Source organism: Melitaea cinxia, chromosome 24, assembly GCF_905220565.1.
Source record: "Melitaea cinxia chromosome 24, ilMelCinx1.1, whole genome shotgun sequence".
Taxonomy (NCBI): domain Eukaryota; kingdom Metazoa; phylum Arthropoda; class Insecta; order Lepidoptera; family Nymphalidae; genus Melitaea; species Melitaea cinxia.
Genome location: NC_059417.1, coordinates 1,347,893 through 1,373,415, shown reverse-complemented (window position 1 = coordinate 1,373,415; position 25,523 = coordinate 1,347,893). Strand labels below are relative to the sequence as shown.

The 25,523-nt window shown below is 33.3% G+C and overlaps 1 protein-coding gene across 1 annotated transcript in view; it reads left to right on the top strand.

Moving 5' to 3' along the window:
* Positions 1-25,523, top strand: part of LOC123665630 — a 104,232-nt gene that overhangs the window by 754 nt on the left and 77,955 nt on the right. The window lies entirely within an intron of this gene.

The following is a 25,523-nucleotide window of genomic DNA, read 5'->3' as shown; positions in this document are numbered from 1 at the left end:
TTATGGCAATGATAGCTTGGAAAAATTGTTTTTTTTTTCAATTTTATTATCTGTTGTTGACTCTTTTTATAAATGATTATTATTGTTTATATATCTTAACGGTCATTAAAATACAAATTAGTTAGTAATATGTCTAAATAAAAATATCTAGATACGCCTACGTAAAAGTATAATATAATAATATTAATTGTTACTCCTTAATTAGTCAGACCAAAAAAGGCTCTATGGAAATCATATTTTATAAATAATTATTTAAATAAAAATGAATGTCGCTCAACTCGAGAATGGCTCGACCAATTCGGCTAATTTATTTGTTTGTATGCATTGTTTGTATGTTCCTTAAGGCCCACGGAAGGTTTTAATGCTTAAAAAAAATCAATATTTACTATTAACTTTTGACAGAACGAAGTCTGTCCGAGCAGCTAGTTAATAATAATTTAAGAATATAGCGAACCACATTTCATTTGTAATAGTGTTTTATTTTATAATGTATATCTATACCTATACTAATATTATAAAGCTGTAAAGTTTTTTTTTGTATGAACGCGCTACTTTCATGCACTATTGGTTCTGAAAATTGAAAAATTATTTTTTATCGGGTGGTCCCATTTACTGAAGAAGGCTACAGGCTATGTTCACAGCTAGTAAGATATAAATTATTAATATTTTTTATAGAACATAATTTTTTTTTATAAGCCATATTACTGATACTGCCGCCCTTTGTACCTTATGATACTCTGTTAAAATCAATCTGATATGTATTACTTCTGTATTGGTGTACAATAAAGTGTATTGTTATGTTATCTATTGTTACTGATAGCTAATTACTATGTTTGCCGTTAGTTATCCTGAATTTTTGATATTTCAGCACTATTGCGCACTAGTGCTGTGTTTACGGATGTAAGCATAATATATCAAACACGGATTAGCAAAATGTAATTATATGTAATCATATTATGCTTGCTCTATACTTGTTCTATGGTTATTCTAAAATACTGTATATTTTTTTGGGTAAAGCTTTAGATTAGGTAAAACCGAATTTCGGGACCGTGGGGGGATGGGGGGGGAGAGGGTGGGGAACGCTACCCCTGGTACCACTGTCACACCTCGGAACCCCATGGTTATGGAGATATCCATGGTTAAAGTTTTGAGGTTAGAAGAAGAATTTCGAAAGTTAGAGGAACGCTTGGCTCCGGCGCTACGGGAAGTGCAGCCCTTCCGCCCTTGCGTGCGAAAGCACGCTCACTCATGCTCCGTTCCGCAGCGGAGGCTGGTCGCCCTCCCTTCGCGCCTCCGCGGCACAAAAAAAACACTCTAGGGGTAGGACAGACCAAGACCACGTGGACAGTGGGGTGCTCCGATTCGGTTTTGGGTATTTTTCGAATTTCTAAACCTATATTCTAGCACGCAATGTTACTAATTTTATTAGAATATTATGTCTGACGCGTTATTTTGTTTAAAAGTGTCGATTTGTCACACAATGCAAAAAGTACGAGCTCAAAGGTATTATAATAGCTTTAAATTCTTCTTCTAACCTCAAAACTTTAACCATGGATATCTCCATAACCATGGGGTTTTGAGGTATGACAGTGTTACCTTGTATAGATTCCCCTACACCCTCCACACCCAAAAACCCCATAATTCGGTTTTTTTTTTGTACGGAGCATGAGTGAGCGTGCTTTCGCACGCAAGGGCTGCACTTCCCGTAGCGCCGGAGCCAAGCGTTCCTCTAACTTTCGAAATTCTTCTTCTAACCTCAAAACTTTAACCATGGATATCTCCACAACCATGGGGTTCCGAGGTGTGACAGTGGTACCAGGGATAGCGTTTCCCACCCTCTCCCCCCCCATCACTCCACGGTCCCGAAATTCGGTTTTACCTAATCTAGATCTTAGTCTTTTTTGGTTTTCTTGTTCGAAATAAACGTTTTATTATTATAAAGAAATAAATAATAAATAAATATAAGATACACACACACACACACACACACTTGTTTGCTCATATGGTAAGTAACTTAATTCTTGTTATAGGTAACAGCCAACTGTTATATTTACATATTTTTTTGATATATATAGATAGCAATAAAACACATAAATACATAAATACAAATATTAATCCCCGACTTGGGCGGAAATCGAACCCGCAACCCGCGGCGCAGAAGCCAAGGCCACTACAAACTGCACCAATGGGCTAGTGAAATTATTATCACTATTATTTATAATTTTTAACCGACTTCCAAAAAAGGAGGAGGTTCTCAATTCGACTGTATTTTTTTTTTTTTTTTATGTATGTTACATCAGAACTTTTGACCGGGTAGACCGATTTCGACAAATTTTGTTTTAATCGAAAGGTGGTGTGTGCCAATTGGTCCCATTTCAATTTATTTGAGATCTAACAACTACTTTTCGAGTTATATCTAATAATGCGTTTTTACTTGACGCTTTTTTCGTCGACCTACGTTGTATTATACCGTATAACTTTCTACTGGATGTACCGATTTTGATAATTCTTTTTTTGTTGGAAAGGCGATATCCCTAGTTTGGTTACCTTGATAAGGAAACCGGGATCTGATGATGGGATCCCAGAGGAATCGAGGGAAACTCTCGAAAATCTGTAATAACTTTTTACTGGGTGTACCGATTTAAATAATTTTTAATTTAATCGAAAGCTGATGTTTATTATGTGGTCACATATAAATTTTATCGAGATCTGATAACTACTTTTTGAGTAATCTTTGATAACGCGTAGTTGCTTGACTATTTTTTCGTCGATCTACGTTGTATTACTTGTCGATGTAATTGAAGTCGGTTTTTTTTTTCGTTTGCAAGCAAACACAATTATTTATATTTTACATCTAGTTGACGATGTGACCGGGCAAAGTTCGTACCGCTGTTTTTTTCCTTAGTAAAAATTACCTTTTTTTAAATCAAATCTTGTCCTGACAATAACGAACACAATTATACGCGTTATTTCGTCAATTCATTTTTATTTATATACATACATATTTTTTTAATAAATAATTTTCCCTAACTATTGTTAATTAATAATTAATGCCTTAATTTAATCACTTTTAGTTGTGCCAGGAGGGCACTGTCGGTTTCAACAATGTCACGTGGGATAGAAAAAAAAAAACAATTGTTATTTAATCAGAACTAACGAAATACATAAGATTTTATTTTGAATCATTTTAATAATAACAGAGCTTTGTAACCGTACACTACACAATAGAAATTATATAACGAATTTAACCTTTTTGCTCATTATTGCAATGTATAACAAAAAATTGTCTGTGGTATGTATTTTTTTATAACCCAGTTTTATTATCTGTGCGACTTAGACACAGCTTATAGCCAAAAAAAATGTTTTTTACACCAAAAACCTTAATTGTATTGTACTAGCTGTGCCCTGCGGTTTCACCTGCGTTGATTTGAGAATAAAACGGTCTGAAAATTTTAGGTAAAGCTCCTCGGTAAATAGTCATTTTACACAAAATATACACACGTACATACGGACGCGTGGTTAAAACAACATATACATATAATTAATTAATGTTTTTAATCTGTGCAATTTACTTCTGTTAAGTTTGAGAGTAAGAATTAAATCCGCTATATAAAAATATATATTTTTCGAACCACTTGCTCAAAAAAGTGACATTCTATGCCACAAAAAGCGAACATAACAATAGTCATTTTTAATCTGTTAAAAACAGGGAAAGAAAATTGTACTGAATTTCATTCATCCTCTAGGGGGAGAGTGTGATTTAAATTTGGAATACTTACCGAAATTTATATGATGAAACGCAAGTTCCTCAGACGCAAGAACAGAGAAATACTCAAATAAACTCATCAACAATAAATGTACCAAACAAAAATGTAACTCTCTCTATCAATAATTGGACCAATGTTTCGAATGTTAACTTTTACTTTTAATTGTCATTATTTTTAATAAATGCTTATCTCATATTATTATTGTGTTAATTTTTTCGCAAATGGTACGAAAAGTAGAGTATTTTCCTCGGTGATAAAGCTGTCTTAGTCTTGGGTGAACTTAAATCCCTCGCTACACTCAGGACTCGTCTTAAATCCCTCGCTTCGCCGTGATTTAAGTTTTTAACAAGTAAACATTAACGAGTAAACCTCGAGTCCTTCATTACGCTCGCGATATAAATCGTCACCCGCGACAGAAGACACTTCTTTATCCCCTTGGTTAATAATCTACTATTTTTTAATTCAAACGAGTAGTTCCTAAGATTAGCGTGTTCAAAAAAAAACACAAACTGTTCATTTTTACAATATTAGTACAGAAAAGTTACAAAAAGGCATTCCTCAAAAGTAGGGTAATATTTTTGACTTTTTTTTGTTCCTCTATAAAAAAAGGTTGATTATGAGATTTGCAACGTCAGATAACGACTGTGTGAAATATATTTTTTACCTGTGACGGATCGGAAATGGTAATTTAGTGGAATTTCAAGTAACTTAAGCTAAAAAACGTGTCGATAATAACATAAACCTGATTTGGTTTTCGTTACTAGTAATATAATTGTATGCTTAGGTTTAGGCCTGTTTTACTTGTTGCTGGCAACTTTTTTCTAGCACTTATGTTACTCATAAGCTTTATCAGAAGATAAAAGGGCCTTATGGTCTTTTTAAGGTCTAAAATCGTGTCCAATATGTATTTTTAAATTGTGTTTGCTGCCAAAAACAAAAAACAATTTCAATTTACATATGTAGAAAAGTAAAATAACGTAGGTAGACGAAAAACAGTCAAACAAATACGCATTAGGTATCAGGTATTAATCCAAAAGATCTAGTCAGATCTCAATCAAATTTAAATAATAATAAATAAATATCTTATAACATACACACACTGTCGTCTGTCTCTACCGTAAACAACGTAATCCTTGGTTATAATTAACAGCCGGCTGATATAGGCAAATATTTTTTTTTATAAATATACATGAAAATAATACATATATAAATACAAATATTACACCCAGAATCAGGCGGGAATTGAACTTGCAACCCATGAAGCAGAAAGCAGGGCCTGTACAAACTGCGCCAACAGGCTAATCAAAATCGGTACACCCAGTAAAAAGTTATAAGGCAATTTTGATCATTTGGTAAATTTGATTGAGATCTTCTATCTATTGACTATTATTTCCAAATACCTATCTGTGTTTCCGGAAAACTATAACCTGGGGATCTTTACGTCGCGAGTGAATGGGTTACTTCTCGGTAAGCATGCTCTATCCTAGACCGCATTTTCACTTATCATCAGGTGAAATAGTGGTCAAACGCAAGCCTAACATTGTATTAAAAAAACCTACGTTGCATTACTCGACACTATTATTATTGATGTAAGTGGAAGTCGGTTTTTTTTCGTTTGTGACCAAACACAGTTTTTGGTTTAATAGTGCTTTTATTGACAAGGCAACCTCAAAACAAGGTCGTAAAAATTAATATTGGAAATTTAATCTGTCTTATTTTTTAATAATTATAAATGGTGACGAAATTTTAATTGTTATTGCTATAAAATTACATAACTTTGATTTTGTTATATGACAAATATATTTATTTCGAAATTTGTCAATATTAAACGTTTTCGCTTCAGACTGAAATGTCTTACTGCTGGGCATAGACCTCTTTCCCCATGTAAGAAAAGGATCAGAGCTTAATCCAGCACGCTGCTCCAATGTGGGTTGGGCGGATATATTCCCTGCTATAAGTAACGATCGCTGTCGGGTATCAGGTATCAATATTACACATGTCTTCATAATTTAAGAAGTAATTATTATTACTAATTGTATTTGTTAATAAAACCTGACTGACTGTGACGTTTTTAAAAGAATAATTGTTGAGATTCTCGCCGATTCTTCTCAATTTTTCAGCAAAATCTGCATTCAGAATCTGTGGTAGTATCACATTAACTACAATTAATTTAAGACTATTTTAAAATCTTCTTGAATAGAAAACTGTTTGTTTTGACAGGATCGTGATTATAAAGGTAAGCAAACCTGCATAGGTACTGTTTATATTTCAATATCAAATCAAACAAAATACTTTAAAGAATCAGTTGGCCTCAAAAGCTCTTATGAATTGACGGCATACAAAACAATTATTTATTATTTTATTCACTTCAGCCTATCGCAGTCCACTGCTGGACATAAGCCTTCCTAAGTACGCGCAAAAATGGCGCGAACTCGTGTATTTTGCCCATAGTCACCACGCTAGGTAGGGTTGGTGACCACAGGGCTGACTTCGTCGCACTGAAAACGCTGCTGCCCATCTTCGGTCTATGTATTTAAAAGCCAGCAGTTGGATGCTTATCCCGCCATCGGTCTGCTTTTTAATTCAGAAGGTGGTAGTGGAACTGAGCTATCTCTAAGTCGCCTCTTACGACACAAACGGGAAGAGGGGGTGAATATACTATTTAGTGCCATAACCACACAGCTAAATTATTAGTATTATATTATTATATTAATTATACGTGCTTTGAATCAACCAGATTTAAAATATAGCTTTTGCAAAGAAATACTGACAACAACCTAAAATACTGCAATAATCTGTGATTTTATTTCGTTTAAGTAATAAACATTTAAGCAATTTTTTTTATCTATCCTCCTACGTTTAACAATTTCTCAACCAGTCAGAAGTAATTATTTAAACAGTATAATTTATGTTAAAACCGGATAAGAGTTGTGGAAGAGAACAGCCTCCAGTTATGACGTCATTTCGCACTTGACAACCTACGCGCCACCTGCGCACGCGAAGCAAATACTTACGTACATCTTCAAATATAGAGAATGATCACATTTTTAACATTGCACATGTTATTGATTGTGATTTAAAAACTATTAACACTTGAGTCTGTGTGTTGTAATAAAAATAAGAAGTATTGTAATGTATCGAGAAAAATAATACAAATTACTTGATAGTAATTGTAGATAATTTATTTAAGCCTTATACCAGTTTTTCTCTCTATCTGTCAATCTCAATATCTTACTTTTAAATTTTTCATATTTATTACCAACCTAACAGTTATATAATGGAATGAAATAGACGTAACATTCCTAGGGTTAGGTACGACAGATATATCTTGAAATGAATGATAAAGAGTAGAAAAAGAAGATTATGAAAGCAGATGGATGAGACCTTCACCTGAAGAGGGGTTCATATGTCACAACCTAACTAACCGTACTTACAGTTAAGTAGTTCTACGATCATAAAATAATTAGCATAGCATTTATACTTACACGTACTAAGAGCTATGGAATATATGACTATTATTATTATTAGGTATACCAATTATAAAAAAATAAAAATAAATTTTGCAACAAAAAAAATGGAATTGTTGACTGGAAATTGATATACAAATTACACATTTTTAAATGTAACACGGTCTGGACAAACCGTTTAATAATAGACAAATCAGTCAGTCGTCGAGTGAAAAATGACACCCCTATGCTAATGACACCTTAAATCAAATATGACACTACTTAGTAGAAATTATTGAAATAAGACTTCTTTACGCACGCTTAACCTGGGAAGTAAGCTGGTGAATGTGTGACGAGAGCGTTACGAAAATTGTGATAGGGCGAGGCGAACGGAAGTTGAGAGGAAGATTATAAGTTAGAGCTAAAGAAGTTAAGAGGAAGATATGAGCTAAATAAGTTTTGCCTCAGTCGTGTGGTCTAAAGCACACACGTTTTTTTGAATTAACGCCTCTGTAAGATGACTAGATGACGGCTTAAGTTGGATTACACTTCAAGGAGTTTAATCATAATAAATAAAACTTTATTTTAGCTATTTCCTCTAAGTAATATTTAAAAAAAATTGAATCCAAATTGATTTTTTGCGGGTATGACTCGTCACTTCAGCAATTACAGTACATTATTAAGACACAAATGCAGAGGATGTGGTTTTCAATGATAAATTTACTTAACAAGTCAACTAAAACCTGATTAAACAAACCGTGAAGGCGTTTCAATGTTAACATTGTGATCATCCCACGTGCGGATCGGTCACATATTTATAAGAAAACATGTGTTTATTGTATAGTTTTTAAAAACAACTTCAAGGTCATATACGTTATTTGAGGAACACTTATTAATCAGTTAAAAGTTATGTCGCTCTAGTTCACCCGCATCAATTTGAAGCAAAACGTACTTAAGTATTATATGGCCCATAAGCCTTCCTCGGATAATGGAATCAAAATAAAAAAAATTTTCAAATCGATCCAGTAGTTCTTGAAATTGGTGCGTTCATATGAACCAACAAACATTATAACTTTATAATATTAGTATAGATTTATATTATTAATTCTGATTAGCATGAAAGAATGAACTTGCATTGCTTATCAAGAATAAGAATCCTAAAAAAAAACGATTGTGCTTTAGACCACATGACTGTAATAGAACTTCTTTGATTGCCACTACAGTAAAATACGAAACGTTACTCTCTCTCTTTCTATCTTCACTAACTTATATGTCCCTCTCAACTTCCGTTCGCCTCGCCTGATCACCATTTTCGTAACGCTTTCGACACGCATTCACCAGCTTACTCCATAAGTCAAGCGTGCGTGAAAAAGTTTGACTTAAAAGTCAATTTATATGACCGTGGTTAAAAACCTTCAAAATTGACAAATTACGATAGTAATCCAACTAATATGTAACATAAAGTAAACGGCGTGAGGGGTCTATGGGCCCCCGGTCGGAACGAAGTATCTTTCGCTTTTTGAATGATGGAGAATAATTAAGTTACGTATAAAAATAGAAATATATAAGAATAGTTAAGTTACAAATAAAAATTAAGGTACTGTATACATTTTATTTTATCAATTATATATTTTTTAAATTTTAGTAATAAATATTATTAATAATAATAATAATACACTTTATTGTACACTGAAAACAGAAATAATACATAGCAATAAAAAAAATTTTTTTTTCAATATGTTCATTAAGGCAAAGGATATATTAATTAAAGGATATATTATTTATTATAAAAAGAACAAAAGTTAAGATATATGGAATTATCGTTTTCAATCACAGTAATAATTGGTTTGTCGTATCTAAAATGTAATAAATAAATAAATAAATATTTACAACATACACACACGGTCATCTGTTCCTAAAGTAAGCAACTTAATGCTTGTGTTATAGGTAACAGCCGACTGGTATAAGTAAATTTTTTCCATAAACATACATATAAAAGTGTCGAGAAAAAGTCTTGTTACGTTTTTTTCGATCTCACTGTCGACCCGCTCAGTGTACCCTATATTACATTACTTTGTCTATGGCTCAGTGCGTGTACCGTGCGATAAGGAATTCCGATCCAATCAATGTCACTCCTGGGACTCAAAATGTCAATAAAAGATGCGTTCCTAATTATAAGTGTATTTACGTCTTTGTTTGTAAAAAATCAAGTTTTTAAACAATTTTAATTAATTGCAAGCCTAGATTTGAATATGACGCTTCCTTTATTCAAAACACAAACACAAGTATTACTTTATTAAAAAAGACAAAATTAAAGCAAAATGCATTTTCCACTTCGTTAATCGCTTAATTATATTCTACTACGCGGTATTTCACTGTTCCGCCTTTTTACTATATACTTGTATACGTATCAAAAGTGTATTAAAATTCATTCAGTAGTTTTACAGTGACGCTCCATTAAGATGGACTTAATTAAATAATTGTGTTTGCTTGCTAACGTAAAAAAAAAATCACCAATATCGGTACACTCAGTACAAAGTTATGATGAGAACCTCATCGTTAAAGTTGGTCAATAAAAAGTTAAAATCCGTTTCTCTGATGTTTCTAGTAATTTTAGTTAAGCTTAATGACATATATTATTTCGCCAATGTCATTTACACGTACAACCTTAACGAAAACCAAAATATGCATAATTTTCAATGTTTCTCAATACCAATGTCACCTTCATTGATCCTCCCACAGCTGATCGGTCACGGTTGCAAAACAAACGAGTATTTACTTGATAATCTATACTAATATTATAAAATTGAAGTGTTTGTTTGTTTAAACGCGTTAAGAAACAAATGGTTCGAATTGACAAATTCTTTTGTATTGGATGACGACCGCAGTGGTGTGAGTGGATATTTGCGTTTATAAAAATATTTATTTATGGTCTGGTTGTCTGTCTTTGTGGGTCTCTCGCCCGCGCCTCGGAGAGCACGTTAAGCTGTCGGTCACGGGTGTTCTCGTTTCTCACAATTGGGAAAATATCCGCCTACCCGCAGTCGAGCAGTGAAAAAGGCCTATAAACAGTAGTGGGATGTTACAAGTTGAATCATAACTCAGGAACTACTGGTTATAATTGTTTTTTTTTATGTTGGCTAGTTCATTTAAAGAGGAAGGGTTTGTAGGAGTGGGCTATATAATATCAACTGTCCCTATGTATAATATCGAAATTGAAAAAAGGGACTTTAAATTTTTTACGGTGAATGATTTGTTAAGTATCGATATTGAGTATAAGCTCATGAAAAATGTGATTTTATGTGTATTTTATAGCATTTCCACTTTTTTCTTTGAAAATATACATAACAAGTAGTTTTTTCATGCAATAAAAAAAATAGAAAATTTTCAGTTTCGATACTGTACGTAGGGACAGTCGATTTATTACGTCTTTCCTCAAATAACCGCGATTGAAACAGCGGGGCACAGCTATCTTACTCGATAATTGGTAATATGTCTGTTATCGACATTATGAATTCGTCGAAACTCGTCGCAATATTCGACAATTTTCACCGTAAACAATCGATAATTTTTGCGATTGTAGTAACAGATTTAGTAATTAAATACCTATGTTTTTTTGTGTTTTCGTAAGCGACTATTATGTGGAGTTGACAGTTAAACTTTAAAGTAAAAATTTTAAATTTAGGACATTGACATGAAAATGACAATCTTATATTTCTTTTTTCGAACCTTTTTTAACTACTTTTTTAGTATTATTATTATTTATGAAGTTATACTTCTTTTGGCGAGTTAGGGAAAACGATGAGAGTAGGGTAAAAGCCGGATAGTTGCCCCACTTTACGAAAAAGCTTAATTTTTTAAAAATATGAACTTGCTGAAAATTATTTAGTATGTATCTCAAAACATAGGCCTTTTATCTTATATAATAGCCTATTTTTATGTACATAATTAACAATGGTTTTGAATAAATATTGTTTTATGTCACCTCTCAGAAAAGGGATAGTTGCCTACTATGGCGGATAGTAGCCTAGCGTGGAAAATGCTTCGAGGGATACTTGCCTCGTGCGGGGATAGTAGCCTCGGTAAATTTTTTATTTTAGATAGAAACAAATTTATATCAATTAAATTAGTCTTTATTATTTATTTAATAGTCCTTATAATTTACTGAGATCTTTTATTAAGTATAATGTGAAATAATAATCATAACATTATTAAATAGTTTTCATTTTTAATGATTTTAATTATAAAAATATTATTCAAACTTAAAGTTATGTACGTTATTATGAAATATTAGCATTTATCTTAAAGATATAATAATTTAGTAATTAACTTTGGTGTAAACTTTAATTTTTGCCAGCAGCTAAGGTTTCCAACTTTCCACATCTTTGACAATAATTCTTGAATGTGGTGCATGTTTCATGCAACCACATCTGACATGTATCACATAGAATCCAATCTGACTTTGATTTCGTTAAATTGTAATTCTTATAACATTCTGCGCAATAATTATCATTTTTTTAGTAGAAACTTTTTTATTCGTATTTACTATTAAATTATCATTTTTGACTTTTAATATCTTTTGAGTGTCTCTTATCGATTTTTCGTCCTTGCTTCTTTTGATTAGGAGTCCTATGGTGGCTTTTCCTTTAAGCGTTTTTGAACTGAATATATTTTCTTCACTTTCACTACTGTCGGAACTGTCAGAACTGTAAATTTGTAATCTTCTCTTCCTTAATGTTTTTACTTTTTCCTGTTTCATAATATCTGTGTTATCAGATTCAATTTCACTGCCTTTCTTAGCTAATACTATACCAATTTTATTATTTAGTTGGACACCGGTTTCATCCATATTAAATATTCTATCTGGCTTATTCAGCAAATTATTCTCAGTTAAAGTAGTTATTAAGAGTTTGAAAAAATTTGCAACTTCTGTTCTGTTGAGACCCTTTGCTCTTTCAATTGATAAGCCCTCAGCTTGTCTCAAAGCTATTTCAGGATTTCTTTCAAGAAAGCTTTTTAGCCATTGTTAAAGCTGTGCTTTAATTTCAACTTTTCGGCAAACTGATAAGCTAATTGACGAATCACAATTCTGTCAGGAGGAAAACCGGCGTCTCCGAGCTTCAATATATGAGCTACCAGTCTTTTTTCATTTTCGAAGCCAAGAACAGGATATTTTCCTAGAAGTGACAAAAAATACAATTGCGTCAGCTAAGAAGGTGTGTAGATAGAATTTTGTATTTATACTGCAGGGCATACACCTTTGAATCGAAAATATACCTTGAGTTAGTAGTTGCTGGTTACTTGTTTCGTAGCGTCTTCTTAAGGTTCGAGAGGATATTCCGTATGTTCGAGAAATTTCATTGATACCTTTTTTTTCTCTCAATTCTTCCAAGGCAAGTTTTAAAGTATCTTCTGTCCAGTTGATGTTGCGTGGCACCACGCCTGGTTTTCTTTACTTGTTAAAAAATGTTTAGTTTCTCTAGGGGCAACTATCCGCGAAAGTAAGTAGGGCGACTATCCTTTTTGATGCGGATACTTGCCCTTTACATTTGCAAAATAAATAATAATTATTTTGCAATAAAACATAACAAACAATGTAATTTAAACTCTAATGCATGCGAACAAACAAAAAGTTGACTGAAACCACGATCAGTAATAAAAATATTCAATAAAAATTACTTACCAATATAAGTATAACGCCCGTCAAAGTTTCGCCGCGGAAGATATTTGCTCACACGGACAAAACACGTGCACCTATTCCGATGGCTTACATCGCACTAAGGCCTGTGGGGGGTCACTACTTATTGTAGTAAAGCGCTAACACAACTTATATTCCTAACATAGTGTATTAAAAACCGGGGCATGTATCCGTCCGAGGCAACTATCCGGCTTTTACCCTAAATGGAGCATGGAGTTTTTACCATGGGCGCGCACACCGTCACAAAAAACCGACACCCTGAAGTGAAGCTAGTCAACGAAGAAGTTAGCAACGTGAAGTTAGCTAGCCAATGAAGTATAACTTCTTACGTGCGCACATAAAAACACAAATACACTTTTTTCCGTAAATTATTTAAGCGTTTACTAAAATTAATCCACCACCAGACATACCTAGAATCTCAGGGTTCCATAGCTGTATAAGAGGACTAGTTCTACTCACCTACATTGGAGTATAACTTCTTACGTGCGTACACAAGACACACACTTTTTTAAATTATAATTAACACTTAAGTAATTTGCAAGACGTTAGCAGTACCTAGGTATATATTTTTGGGAATGTAGGTAACCCTTTTAGAGTTGCAAATTGGTTGCAATTTTCGAGATACATGCAGAAAAAATATAAATATAAAACATTATATTAACAGTAATTAAAACATTACTGAGTTCACGTCAAAATAGCAAAACAAATTATATACCTATACTAGCTGACTCGGCATACGTTGTCTTGCCGCTAAACGCTATTTAAAAATAGGGGTTGGTGGTAGAAGGGTGAAAATTTAGGGTTGTATGTATTTTTTAACGCCAAATCATAATAAACAAAAAATAAATAATTTATCTAAAAATTAAAAAAAATAGGGGTGGACTACCCTTAACATTTAAGGGGATGAAAAATAGATGTTGTTCGATTCTCAGACCTACCCAATATGTACACCAAACTTCATGAGAATCGGTCAAGCCGTTTCGGAGGAGTGTAACACCGCGACACGAGAATTTTATATATTATTATTTTTTTGATATCTGGCCTCTAAAATACCGAAACACCGAAACAGTAATATAAAATTAGAACAAGAATTGTTTTGTCTCTTATTTAGGCGACGCATGGCTCCATTAAAAGACAAGCGCTGTTCCGAACAATTAAGTGCAAATGTGGAGCGACTTTCAACACGCGACCTTCGATTACAGGTGCAACGTCGCTTGAATCAGGTCTTATCCGCCATTTTGATTTTGAAGCCAAACGGCATATAGGTTTTAGATTTTTGATTTATTTAACGAATCAAATTATATAGTTAACTAGCTGACTCGGCAAACGTTGTCTTACCGCTAATCGCTATTTAAAAATAGGGGTTGATCGTAGAGGGTTGAAAATTTAGGGTTGTATGTATTTTTAATGGTGTATCATAAAAAAATAAAAATAAATAATGTACCTAAAAAATAAAATAAAAAATTAGGGGTGGACTACCCTTAACATTTAGGGAGATGAAAAATAGATGTTTTTCGATTCTCAGACCTACCCAATATGCACACAAAATTTCATGAGAATCGGTCAAGCCGTTTCGGAGGAGTTTAAGTACAAACACCGCGACACGAGAATTTTATATATTAGATCAAATGACTGTATACTCACAAGTAAATTTTAATAGTACTTTTGACTTATCATTTTACAAATAAATATCACAATAAGCATGAAACTATCACTTGATTTAATTAGGTTATTTAACTGAAGTAGGACACAGGAAATATCCTGCTCAAAATCTGGAACACGGTGACCGGGGAAGTACCTCGACCTTACAGAAGATCACAGGTAAATTATATGTATATAAATAATGCTCTTAATTGAACACAATACTGCTCTCAAGCACTGTTGTGTTCAAGTAAAAGCCTTATTCTAGTCGTGTATTTAGCAACACATTAATTTAGCGATTAATTTTTATTTATTTAGATTATAAAACCAAAAAAATAAATGATAAAATAATTAAGATCACTCATTAAACTTTTTTATATCCCAGATTAACAAAATCTATTTTAAAATTTAATAAAATAATTATGTTTAAAAAGTATGTATTCATATTTTTAACAGGTGTTTATTTTTGATTTCTCTTAATAACATTGTAAGTTATAGTTTAATAATTTCAACAAATGGTAAATATTTCTAATTATACTTCTTAAAATATTAAATAATACTCTCAAAGTATTTTTTTATAAATCTACAACCAATAATAATATACTTCAAATTAAATGCAATTCGTAGCAAAGCAACAAAGAACTTTAATGATTTAACAAGATCTTATCATCCATTTCACTTTTAATATTCGACAAGCTGTCGTCTTTCGACATGTTACAGAAACAGTTTTATTTTCAATTCGCCGTATGCGGTGCACCCCACGTCACTTTCGTGGTCGACTTTTAAAACAATTCAAGCCAATCTTTATTTTTAAAACTAAAATTAGTATAATGTGTGGAGATATGTAGGGTACACAACACAACTTTTTAAATCTATAGTTAAAAATTAAAAAAAAAATATAGGTACTTCTATATGAAAACTCTTTTTCATTTCTTCAATATCGAAGTTTTAATATACATAAAATGTTTTACGAAATGGAAGGAGATAATTTAAGCGTCGCAAGCGGTGATGATAGTAGGACACTATTAAGCAATACCGCGACTAATTTGTTTGTATTTGACTTAGAATGGCCTGTTCGTGATGTTGGCACAATACGACAAAATCCAGGACCATTGCACTATCGTTAATATGTATTTAGAACGGTGTCACGTTGACGTTACGACAAAGCCTTTTAAAGTTTCAAGTTATAGTCGATTGCTATTAATGTGACAAGGTTGTACGTTTAATTTTTTAGTCGTGTGTTTGTGTGTTGTAAAATAGTAGGTTTTAAGTTTTTGAAATTTTGTGTGACGCATGCAAATAGTTACAGTTAAGTAAGTCTTTAAACTTATTAACAGCAGTTGTGTAAAGTTGCGATCATCATTACATAGTATAAAACAAAGTCGCTCCCCGCTGTCTGTATGCTTTGATCTTTTAAACTACGCAACGGATTTTGATGCGGTTTTCTTTAGTAAATAGAGTAATTCAAGAAGAAGGTTAATATGTATAATATATGCATAATATAATAGAGAAACACTGATAGTTTTTGCAACCTGCGTACGAAGCCGGGGCGGGTCGCTAGTTATAAATATAAGTAGGTATACTACATAAATAAAAAACGATGTTTTTTACGATAACTATAATTTAAAAAAAACGAGAAACATTTCCATACATACACTACAGTCATTTGGTAAATTACCCGCATTTTCTGCTTGGTTCAAAAGTTGTCGTCCTTGAACTCAATACAGCAAAAAGTGTTTCTTTTACGTTAAATTGCTGATTCATTAATTAAACTTGTACAAGATACATTTTTCATGTAGTGAAATAAACCCTGGACATAATTATAATGAAGTCTAAACGTAACGTATTTTCTAGTATTAATTAATGCGTAGGTACTTTACTGTAACGGGTTCGATCCCTATCATCATCATCATCATCATCATCATCATCATCATCATCATCATCATCATCATCATCATCATCATCATCATCATCATCATCATCATCATCATCATCATCATCATCATCATCATCATCATCATCATCATCATCATCATCATCATCATCATCATCATCATCATCATTCCAGTCTATTGCAGTCCACTGCTGAACATAGGCCTCCACAAGTTCGCGCCAAAAATGCGTGAACTCATGCGTGTTACCCATAGTCACCACGCTGGGCAGGCGGGTTGGTGACCGCAGGGTTGGCTTTGTCGCACCTAAGACGCTGCTGCCCGTCTTCGGCCTGTGTGTTTCAAAGCCAGCGGTTAGATGCCTATCCCGCCATCGGTCGGCTTCTTAAGTTCCAAGGGTACTACGCAAGTGAGACGATTTTAGACCAATTGAAAGAACGATATCAGTACGATTACTGCTTAGTTTATGTTAAAATTTCGCGACTGTGAGATTGTCAAATATTTTTATTTCCTCGGACTTAACTTATTATTTGGCGTCGACATTGTCTGATGACTTTTTTAAAAACTCATCATTACAGCCTATACAGTCCACTGCTGGACATAGGCCTCCACAAGCTCACGCCAAAAATAACGTGAACTCATGTGTTTTGCCCATAGTCACCACGCGGGGCAGGCGGGTTGGTGACCGCAGTACTGGCTTTGTCGCACCTAAGACGCTGCTGCCCGTCTTCGGCCTGTGTATTTCAAAGCCAGCAGTTGGATGGTTATCCCGTCATCGGTCGGCTTCTTAAGTTCCAAGGTGGTTGTGGAACCTTGTTATCCCTTAGTCGCCTCTTACGACACCCACGGGAAGAGAGGGGGTGGCTAAATTCTTTAGTGCCGTAGCCACACAGCACTTTTAACTTTTTAAAAACTGTTCTGGAGATATTATGACAATCTATTGCAGTAGACACAATGATAAGATGCAAATATTATTAACTAATAATTAAAGAACTTTGACTAATAAGTCCTCGCGAAAATGTAAATTTAACCCAAAATATTCTGAAGTTTGGCTTTGAAATACACAGGCCGAAGACGGGCAGCAGCGTCTTCGGTGGGACAAAGCCAGCCCTGCGGTCACCAACCCGCCTGCCCAGCGTGGTGACTATGCGCAAAACACACGAGTTCACGTTATTTTTGGCGTAAACTTGTGGAGACCTATGTCCAGCAGTGGACTGTATAGGCTGTAATGATGATGATGATTCTGAAGTTTAGAATTTCTTATGATTTGAGTAATAAAAGTTCAGGCGTGAATATTTCAAACAGTTATGTAAGCTACGTATCGAATACGGGTACGTAAATCGTCACGTAATGGGTAAGACCATGGCAGTTACAGATAAACAGAAACCTTGAGGTGATATTTAGCAATACTCTTAAAAAACACGACACATTAAGTGCTGCCCTATTTACAGCAATTGTTTTACATCATAGACGTTTTGAAGTTTTAAAATATTTGACTAGCCCATTAGCGCAGTTTGTATTTACTTTGCTTTCTGCTTCATAGATTGTGAGTTTGATACTCGCCCTGAATGTGAGTGTATAATATACTGTCTCCCGCAGTTTTACTGTCTTAATTTGACGAAACAATGTTCTACATTTCTATATATCCTACAGCATTCTTCAGGAAATGGACTATCCAACATGAAAAGAAGGTTGTTATCATGTACACCTGATAGCAATCGTTACTCATAGTAGGGAATATATCTGCCAACCGCATTGGAGCAGCGTGGTGGATTAGGTTTTGATCCTTCTCCTACATGGGGAAAGGGGTCTATGCCCAGTAGTGGGATATTACAGGCTGAAGCGTAACATAAAAAGAATTTTTCAATTCGAACCAGTTACTGAAAGGAGCGTGTTTAAACAAACAAACAAATAAATACAAGCAAGTTCATCATCTTAGGGAACAGACGACTGTGTGTGTAGGGTATATTTATAGTCAAGGATATGAAAAATGAAGTATCCGGATATAGACAAATAGCAAACAAACGGAAAAAAAATTCTAAACATTAATTTGAGAAAAAAATTATCATAATTATGATATGCTGTATTTCATGCAAGATATTACTAATTTTGTACTAAAATACAGTTCATTTATTATTTTTTCAAAAGAGTAACTGCGGAGTTTCTTGCCGATTCTTCTCTGCAGAATCTACATTCCGAATCGGTAGTAGCTTCACTTTTAAAATTTTAATTTGTAAAATGACGATTCCTAAGTGCTTTAAGACTGAATAAAAGTTATTTTTGATTTTCGATTTTTTTTTATCGCATAATGAGCAAATAATTAAATTAAAAACGTGTTTTTTAAATGTCATTCTAGTTAAGATTGTTAATATTATTAGATTTATAGATTAAAATTTAATACATATTTTATTTATATGAACATATATTTTTAAATTAATATTGTGACATAAACTTGAACTATAAAACTGTTAATTCGTTTTAGCAAAATTCATTAGAGACAGACTCAGAAGTCTTCAAATAAATTATAAATAAATTATTTATATATCATATAGTTCAGCTTCCTAAATATTGAAAGAGCCCCAAGGTCAATTATTAAGGCCATATACAGTAAGTCAATCACTGTCCTGCTGTCGGTAAGAAAGCTTTACATAATGCTTTACACCAGTGTTTTTCAATCTTTTTAATTTCGCGACCCCTTTACAAGTTGAAAAATTCTGGCGACCCCCTTGTGTTATAGAAAGACTAAGAAATAATATAATTTAATTAAAAGACCACGTTAATGTTTTTTTTTTCTATTTTGGTACATTTATCTATTTATTCCCATTCTTCTCACTAAAATTGTGTTTTTATTGTGTTCCTTGCCTTTTTCTTTCAGTCGGCGACCCCCCGACTAAGTCTTCGCGACCCCCTAGGGGTCGCGACCCACAGATTGAAAAACACTGCTTTACACATTTGCCTTATGACCATTGCAAGCAATTTAAATGTAGAGAGGACATAGTTGCTCCGTCATATCCTATATGTATTCCTAAGGAAGGCAACTCAATGCCTATGTTTTGGGTAACAGCGAAATGTAATTTCCAAATGTATTCACGTTATATGAGCTTTTATGTAATTCGTATTATATACAAACGGAAATATACATTACATAATAATTTATTTATTTAGGTCCCGAGTGTTGTAAATTGTATACGCATGATAAATGCCGATGACACACGCAAGAAAATCGAACAAAAATTTAATACGGTTTTGCAATTTATTGATTGGATAAAATTCTTAATATTTTTAAATATTTAATATAGTATATAATTATGCTGATGTATTAATCATTGGTCATTGAATAAGACGGTTTGGCTACCATGGCTTAGTTCTCATTAGAATATTACATTTGTATTTTTATGTTTTTTTTTTTTGTTTTATGTTAAAACATCATTCTAGATGGGGATAGATAACATTCTACATAAGATCACAGCTAAATAATATTGCCTTCAAGTAGTGTTGTTTTCCTGTGGTAAGGTGGTCAGAGCTTCTGGGAAAGTTCGGGGGTATTAGTTAGTTACATTTGTGGTGCTCCTGTTGTGTGCGTCTACAGGCTACGATATCCTGTTACTATCATTTATTTATTTCATTTGGACAAGTGGTTGCTACATTACAATTTTCACATAAAAACTTTAGGTACTACAATTAAGCTTAAAAGCACAACATTTTGAGTTGCCACAACATGCACAAAAAGAGATGTAACACTAGTATTATTAAAATATTATATCTACAAATTGAAAAACAAATGAGTATAATTAAAAATAGATTTAGTAAGTTAAAAAACAAACATAAACAGCATACACAAAAATCATTTATAAGTAATTAGTCCCTCAGCAATCCCAAAACAACTTTTTTGAAGGCAATTTATCATTAAAAACATCCACTTTCTCACACATACTATTATATATATCTTCGATATACGGGATATGGCAGAGATTTTTTTTAGGTTAGTTCTGGCATTCCTATCATGCGGACCGTGCGTTAATATTTTAAAAAAAATAGTAATTGGCAGTTTTGGAGACTGCCGATAGAAGTGAAAACTTAGAACTTTTAGTTTTGAAATTTGCATGTCGGTGACGTGAACACACGAGAATTCAGCCATCCAAAAAGCGTCTAACGCGCACAGCACACGGTCGCTGCGCTTGAGTCATGAGCGTGTCGGTGACGTTGCTTATAAGATTTTTACCTACCAAAAAGTGCTATAATAGAGTAAAAGTAGATTGCAAAGAATATTAGTTTACACATACATACACATAGTTACAGGTTCATAATACGGCAATGAGCTGACCCAGTGGCAACAACAGATGTTTCGTTTTCCCTCTTAAGATGTTCAAGAAAGCGATATTATCTCGTGATCGGCAAAGTACCGGAGGAGTGAAAGTTCAAGCCCTGTATAGCAATACATATTAACATAAGCAGTATCTTCACTAGCTGTCTTATAAAACAACACTGGTGTTTACATATTTTAAAAATATTATGCAATTGTTCGTATACATGGAATCGTGATAATGATAAGAAAAAAATATTTCAGTAAAACTTATTATGTATGTCTATAGTTAGAGTGTTAGAATTACACATATGTACCTGTATATACTCTTCAGCCTATTGTAGTCCAGAAGGACGTAGGCCTCCCCGAGTTCGCGCCAAACTTATCCGTTCGCCGCAATCCTTGTACATGGCTAACCTAACCTAATCGATTTTACTATGTTGTGTCTGCTTTGCTCTAAAAGTGGCACAAGTTTTACAAGTTTTACTGTACGGTTAATTGTTGATGAGTTAGTGTAACTAAACGTTAAATAACCAAGTACTTTTGAAAACAAGAAACTTTGTTAATTCTGAGATTTCTGAGTTACAATCTTATATTTAGGTTAAAGGAAGACTGTTTTGGTTAAATTTAGTCAATCGAAGTTAACAAATCGAGCTTCACAAACCAGTTAAAAACTTCTAAATTTAACCTCAGCCTTAACCTTCACCGATGCAATATCATCGTTTGATATCGATGTCACGCTAAACTTACTTCTCAAAACGATCGCTAACATTTTGTAACAATATTATTAAATGTATTATTAACTTTTAACATGAATGTACTTTTGCTACAACTTTACGAAATTTGACTGATGCTGTATTATGTAATATAGTAAGATATTGCTAATTTTGTATTAAAACACAGTTCAGATATTATTTTCAAAAGAGTAACTGCGGAGTTTCTTGCCGATTCTTCTGCAGAATCTACATTCTGAATTGGTGGTAGCTACACTTTTAAATATCACTTAAAACTTTATATTTGTAAAATGATGATTCGAAGGTGCTCTTGAAGCCAATGAAGGGAACTATGGCAACCTGTATCTCTAAATCAAATATAGGCTTTCAACTTAAATCATTATTTAATTTCGTTGGTTAATAATGTCAAAGTGGATAACCAAACTAGGACCAACAAACTGACAACGTTTAATAAAACACTTTTTTCGGATTTTATCGCGGTTTATTGTTAACTTTTGATTCCCGACGTTTCGGATACTTTACAGCAACCATGGTCACGGGAGGAAACGTCGGGAATCAAAAGTTAACAATAAACCGCGATAAAATCCGAAAAAAGTGTTTTATTAAATGAGTAAAATTCGCGTAAACATTAGAAAACAATAAACTGACAACGTTTTGAAATCTAGATCATTAGGTGGTAGACGTGTTTCTTGATAATTATGAAAACAATTTCACGTAGTGACCACTGTTACTGGCTAGTCTCGGTGTAGTAACGAAACCATGTGTGAAGGTCATAAAATCATTATCAAGGTCTGGGCGTTTGTATGGCTTCGAACCCCCGACACAGTGGTTTCAATAGGGGTTGTTAAATTAAATAGTTTCTTCAATCGACTTCAAAAAGTGGAGTAGATTCTCAATTCGACTTTTACCTTATGACTAATTCCTAGGTGTATCGCATTTGATGCTTTTCTTTTTAGTAGATTTGAGTTATCTCTAGTATTGTGTAATAAATTGTAGTTTTTTTTGATATCGTTTGAGATCAGTTATAACTTATGGTCGATTTACTTTATAGATCTTATATAACAAGTTCTATGTTCAATAATAATATAATAAACTATGTACTGTATACCTGGTCACGTTGCGCACGAGTCGGTATTTGTGACGTCATATAAACTAAGCGCTCTGATTGGTCGCAGTTGTCACCTTGGTTGGCGAACATGAGAAAATGTTTTATATATTTTTTATTTAGCATAATATTATTATTCATTTTTATCACTTGACGGAAACAATTACTTTACACGAGTAAAATTATTTTAGTTTTACTAGGTTTTAATTTTTATATGTACAATGTCAATGAAAAACAACAGTCACATTAAATAAATGTTTTATCTATACACTAGTATGAAGAGTTTGATTATTTGTTTGTACGCGCTAATTTGAGAAACAACTGGTTTGAATTGAAAAATTATTTTTATGTAATATAGCCTATTTACCGAACAAGGATATAGGCTATATAAAATTTTAGCACGTTTAAACTATTTCATAATCAACCTTTTTTGTAGAATAACAAAATGTTACCAAGTCAAAAGTCCCTAGTTTTGTGGTTTTTTTAGTAAGTTATCTAATACTAATATTATAAAGATGAGTTTGTTTGTTCGAACACGTTAAATTCAGGAACAATTGATTTGTTTTTTTTTTTTCTTTGTGTAGCGTTTTTAATTCTTACTGTCAAACTTAACAGGAGTAGAAATTTTTACACAGAATTATAACATTTATAATTATATATTGCGTGCGTATGTAGGTACGTATATATTTCGTGTAAAATTACCATTTATCGAGGAAGTTTACAAACTATATACTTATTATTTTAGAACATTTTTTTTCCTCAAATTAAAGCGGGTGGGCGAGCGGGGTGATTGTGCTGAAAGCTTTGTTACACTAACCACATAATTTACAGATGTGATTTCATCATTACAGCCTATACAGTCCACTGCTGGACATAGGCCTCCACAAGTTTACGCCAAAAATAACGTGAACTCATGTGTTTTGCCCATAGTCACCACGCTGGGCAGGCGGGTTGGTAACCGCAGTACTGGCTTTGTCGCACCGAAGACGCTGCTGCCCGTCTTCGGCCTGTGTATTTCAAAGCCAGCAGTTGGATGGTTATCCCGCCATCGGTCGGCTTCTTAAGTTCCAAGGTGGTTGTGGAACCTTGTTATCCCTTAGTCGCCTTTTACGACACCCACGGGAAGAGAGGGGGTGGCTAAATTCTATTTTGACCTGTTCTATATTCAAAATGATAAAGATGTGTGTTCAAATCTCTTTCTTGTAAGATCTAGTGGCGCTGTATATCACGCAACACATGCATGACTTTATTTATAATTAAACTGACAACCTTTTTAAAAGTATAACTGCGGAGTTTCATGCTGATTCTTATCTTTAGAATCTACATTCCGAATCATATGTAGCTTTTTTATACTAGGTCGGCAAACAAGCGTACGGCTCTCCTGATGGTAAGCGATTACCGTAGCTTATAGATGTCTGCAACACCAAAAGCATCGCCAGCGCGTTGCTGGCCCCATCCCCGATCCCCCGCCCCGCACTGGCCACCTTACTCGTCAACAGGAACACAATACTGCTTGAAAACAGTCTTATTTAACTGTGATCTTCTGTAAGGTCGAGGTACTACCCCAGGAATATCCGCCCTAACTCAGTTAAAGCTTCACATCAACATTTATTCGGAAAATTCTACTCCTCGAAAAAAGTAAGTTTTGATTTTTACTAAGCAGGAAATGTATAAGAAACCTTCATGCTCTCCTAGCTATAGATGCTAAGTCAAGATAACCATGAGTTCATGACTATTCTAAACGCCGCTTCATACAGTCATACAGCGGTACACAATGCGGTGACAGTACGTCATTTTACCTCATTACGTGTGTTTCAATTTAGATCTTTAAGACCGAGCCTACATTTTTTCGGGTTTATAGAAAGTTTTTTATAACTGTGTACCTACTTGAATATCATATTTAGTAGAGACTTTCTTCAAATCATTCTGAGGCCTAAAATTGTGTATTGTATGTTTATTTATTTATTTATTTTTATTATAAGAATGCGCCAACAAGGAAGCACTAAAACGTTTACATTAATTAACTCCAGCTTACTTGAATCCACTCATAATACTCCAAAACATAAAAAAATGGATTTAAGGAAAAAATCGATGCAATAAAATTTAAATTAATATTAGACAATTAAAATTAATACAACAGAAACGAAAGCAGTATAATAAAACAAAATTAAAACAGTATAATTAGAATTAAATCAATACAATAAACTTAAAAATAAAACAATAAAATGTAAATTAATTAAAAAATATATATTCATATTGGTTTTGGAAAATGAGAGCCAAACCAAAGAGCTAGACATAGTGATACCTACTTCGTTATAATGGTATTTAGTTTTTTGAGGCTTTCGAAAAATGATTCTGACGCCTAAAATAGAGTAGTCCAATTATGGGGTTCTACATGTTAATAATGATCTTTAAAAATAAAAATTAAAAATATTTACTCGAAGCAAATTGTTAAAAAAAAAAAACGCACAATTATTGATAACCCTCAAAAAAGTTCAGAATGCATGAATGTTCAGGTGGCTGTACCATTAAAAACTAAGTATCACCATGAACTATTTTAAATAATGAATAATTTATTTTTTATTTTTTTATTTTTTTTATTTATAGTGTAAGTAAAATAAAGCTTTTGGCTCAGTCGATACTAATATGATAATTAAAAACTGATTTTGAATCCTACTTAGATAAAGAAACTTAAATTAAGTTTGTCATATGACTGTGTTCTTTTTTAACCGACTTCAAAAAAGGAGGAGGTTACTCAGTTCGACCGTATTATATATTTGTTGCTGTGTGGCTACGGCACTAAAGAATTTAGCCACCCCCTCTCTTCCCGTGGGTGTCGTAAGAGGCGACTAAGGGATAACAAGGTTCCACAACCACCTTGGAACTTAAGAAGCCGACCGATGGCGGGATAACCATCCAACTGCTGGCTTTGAAATA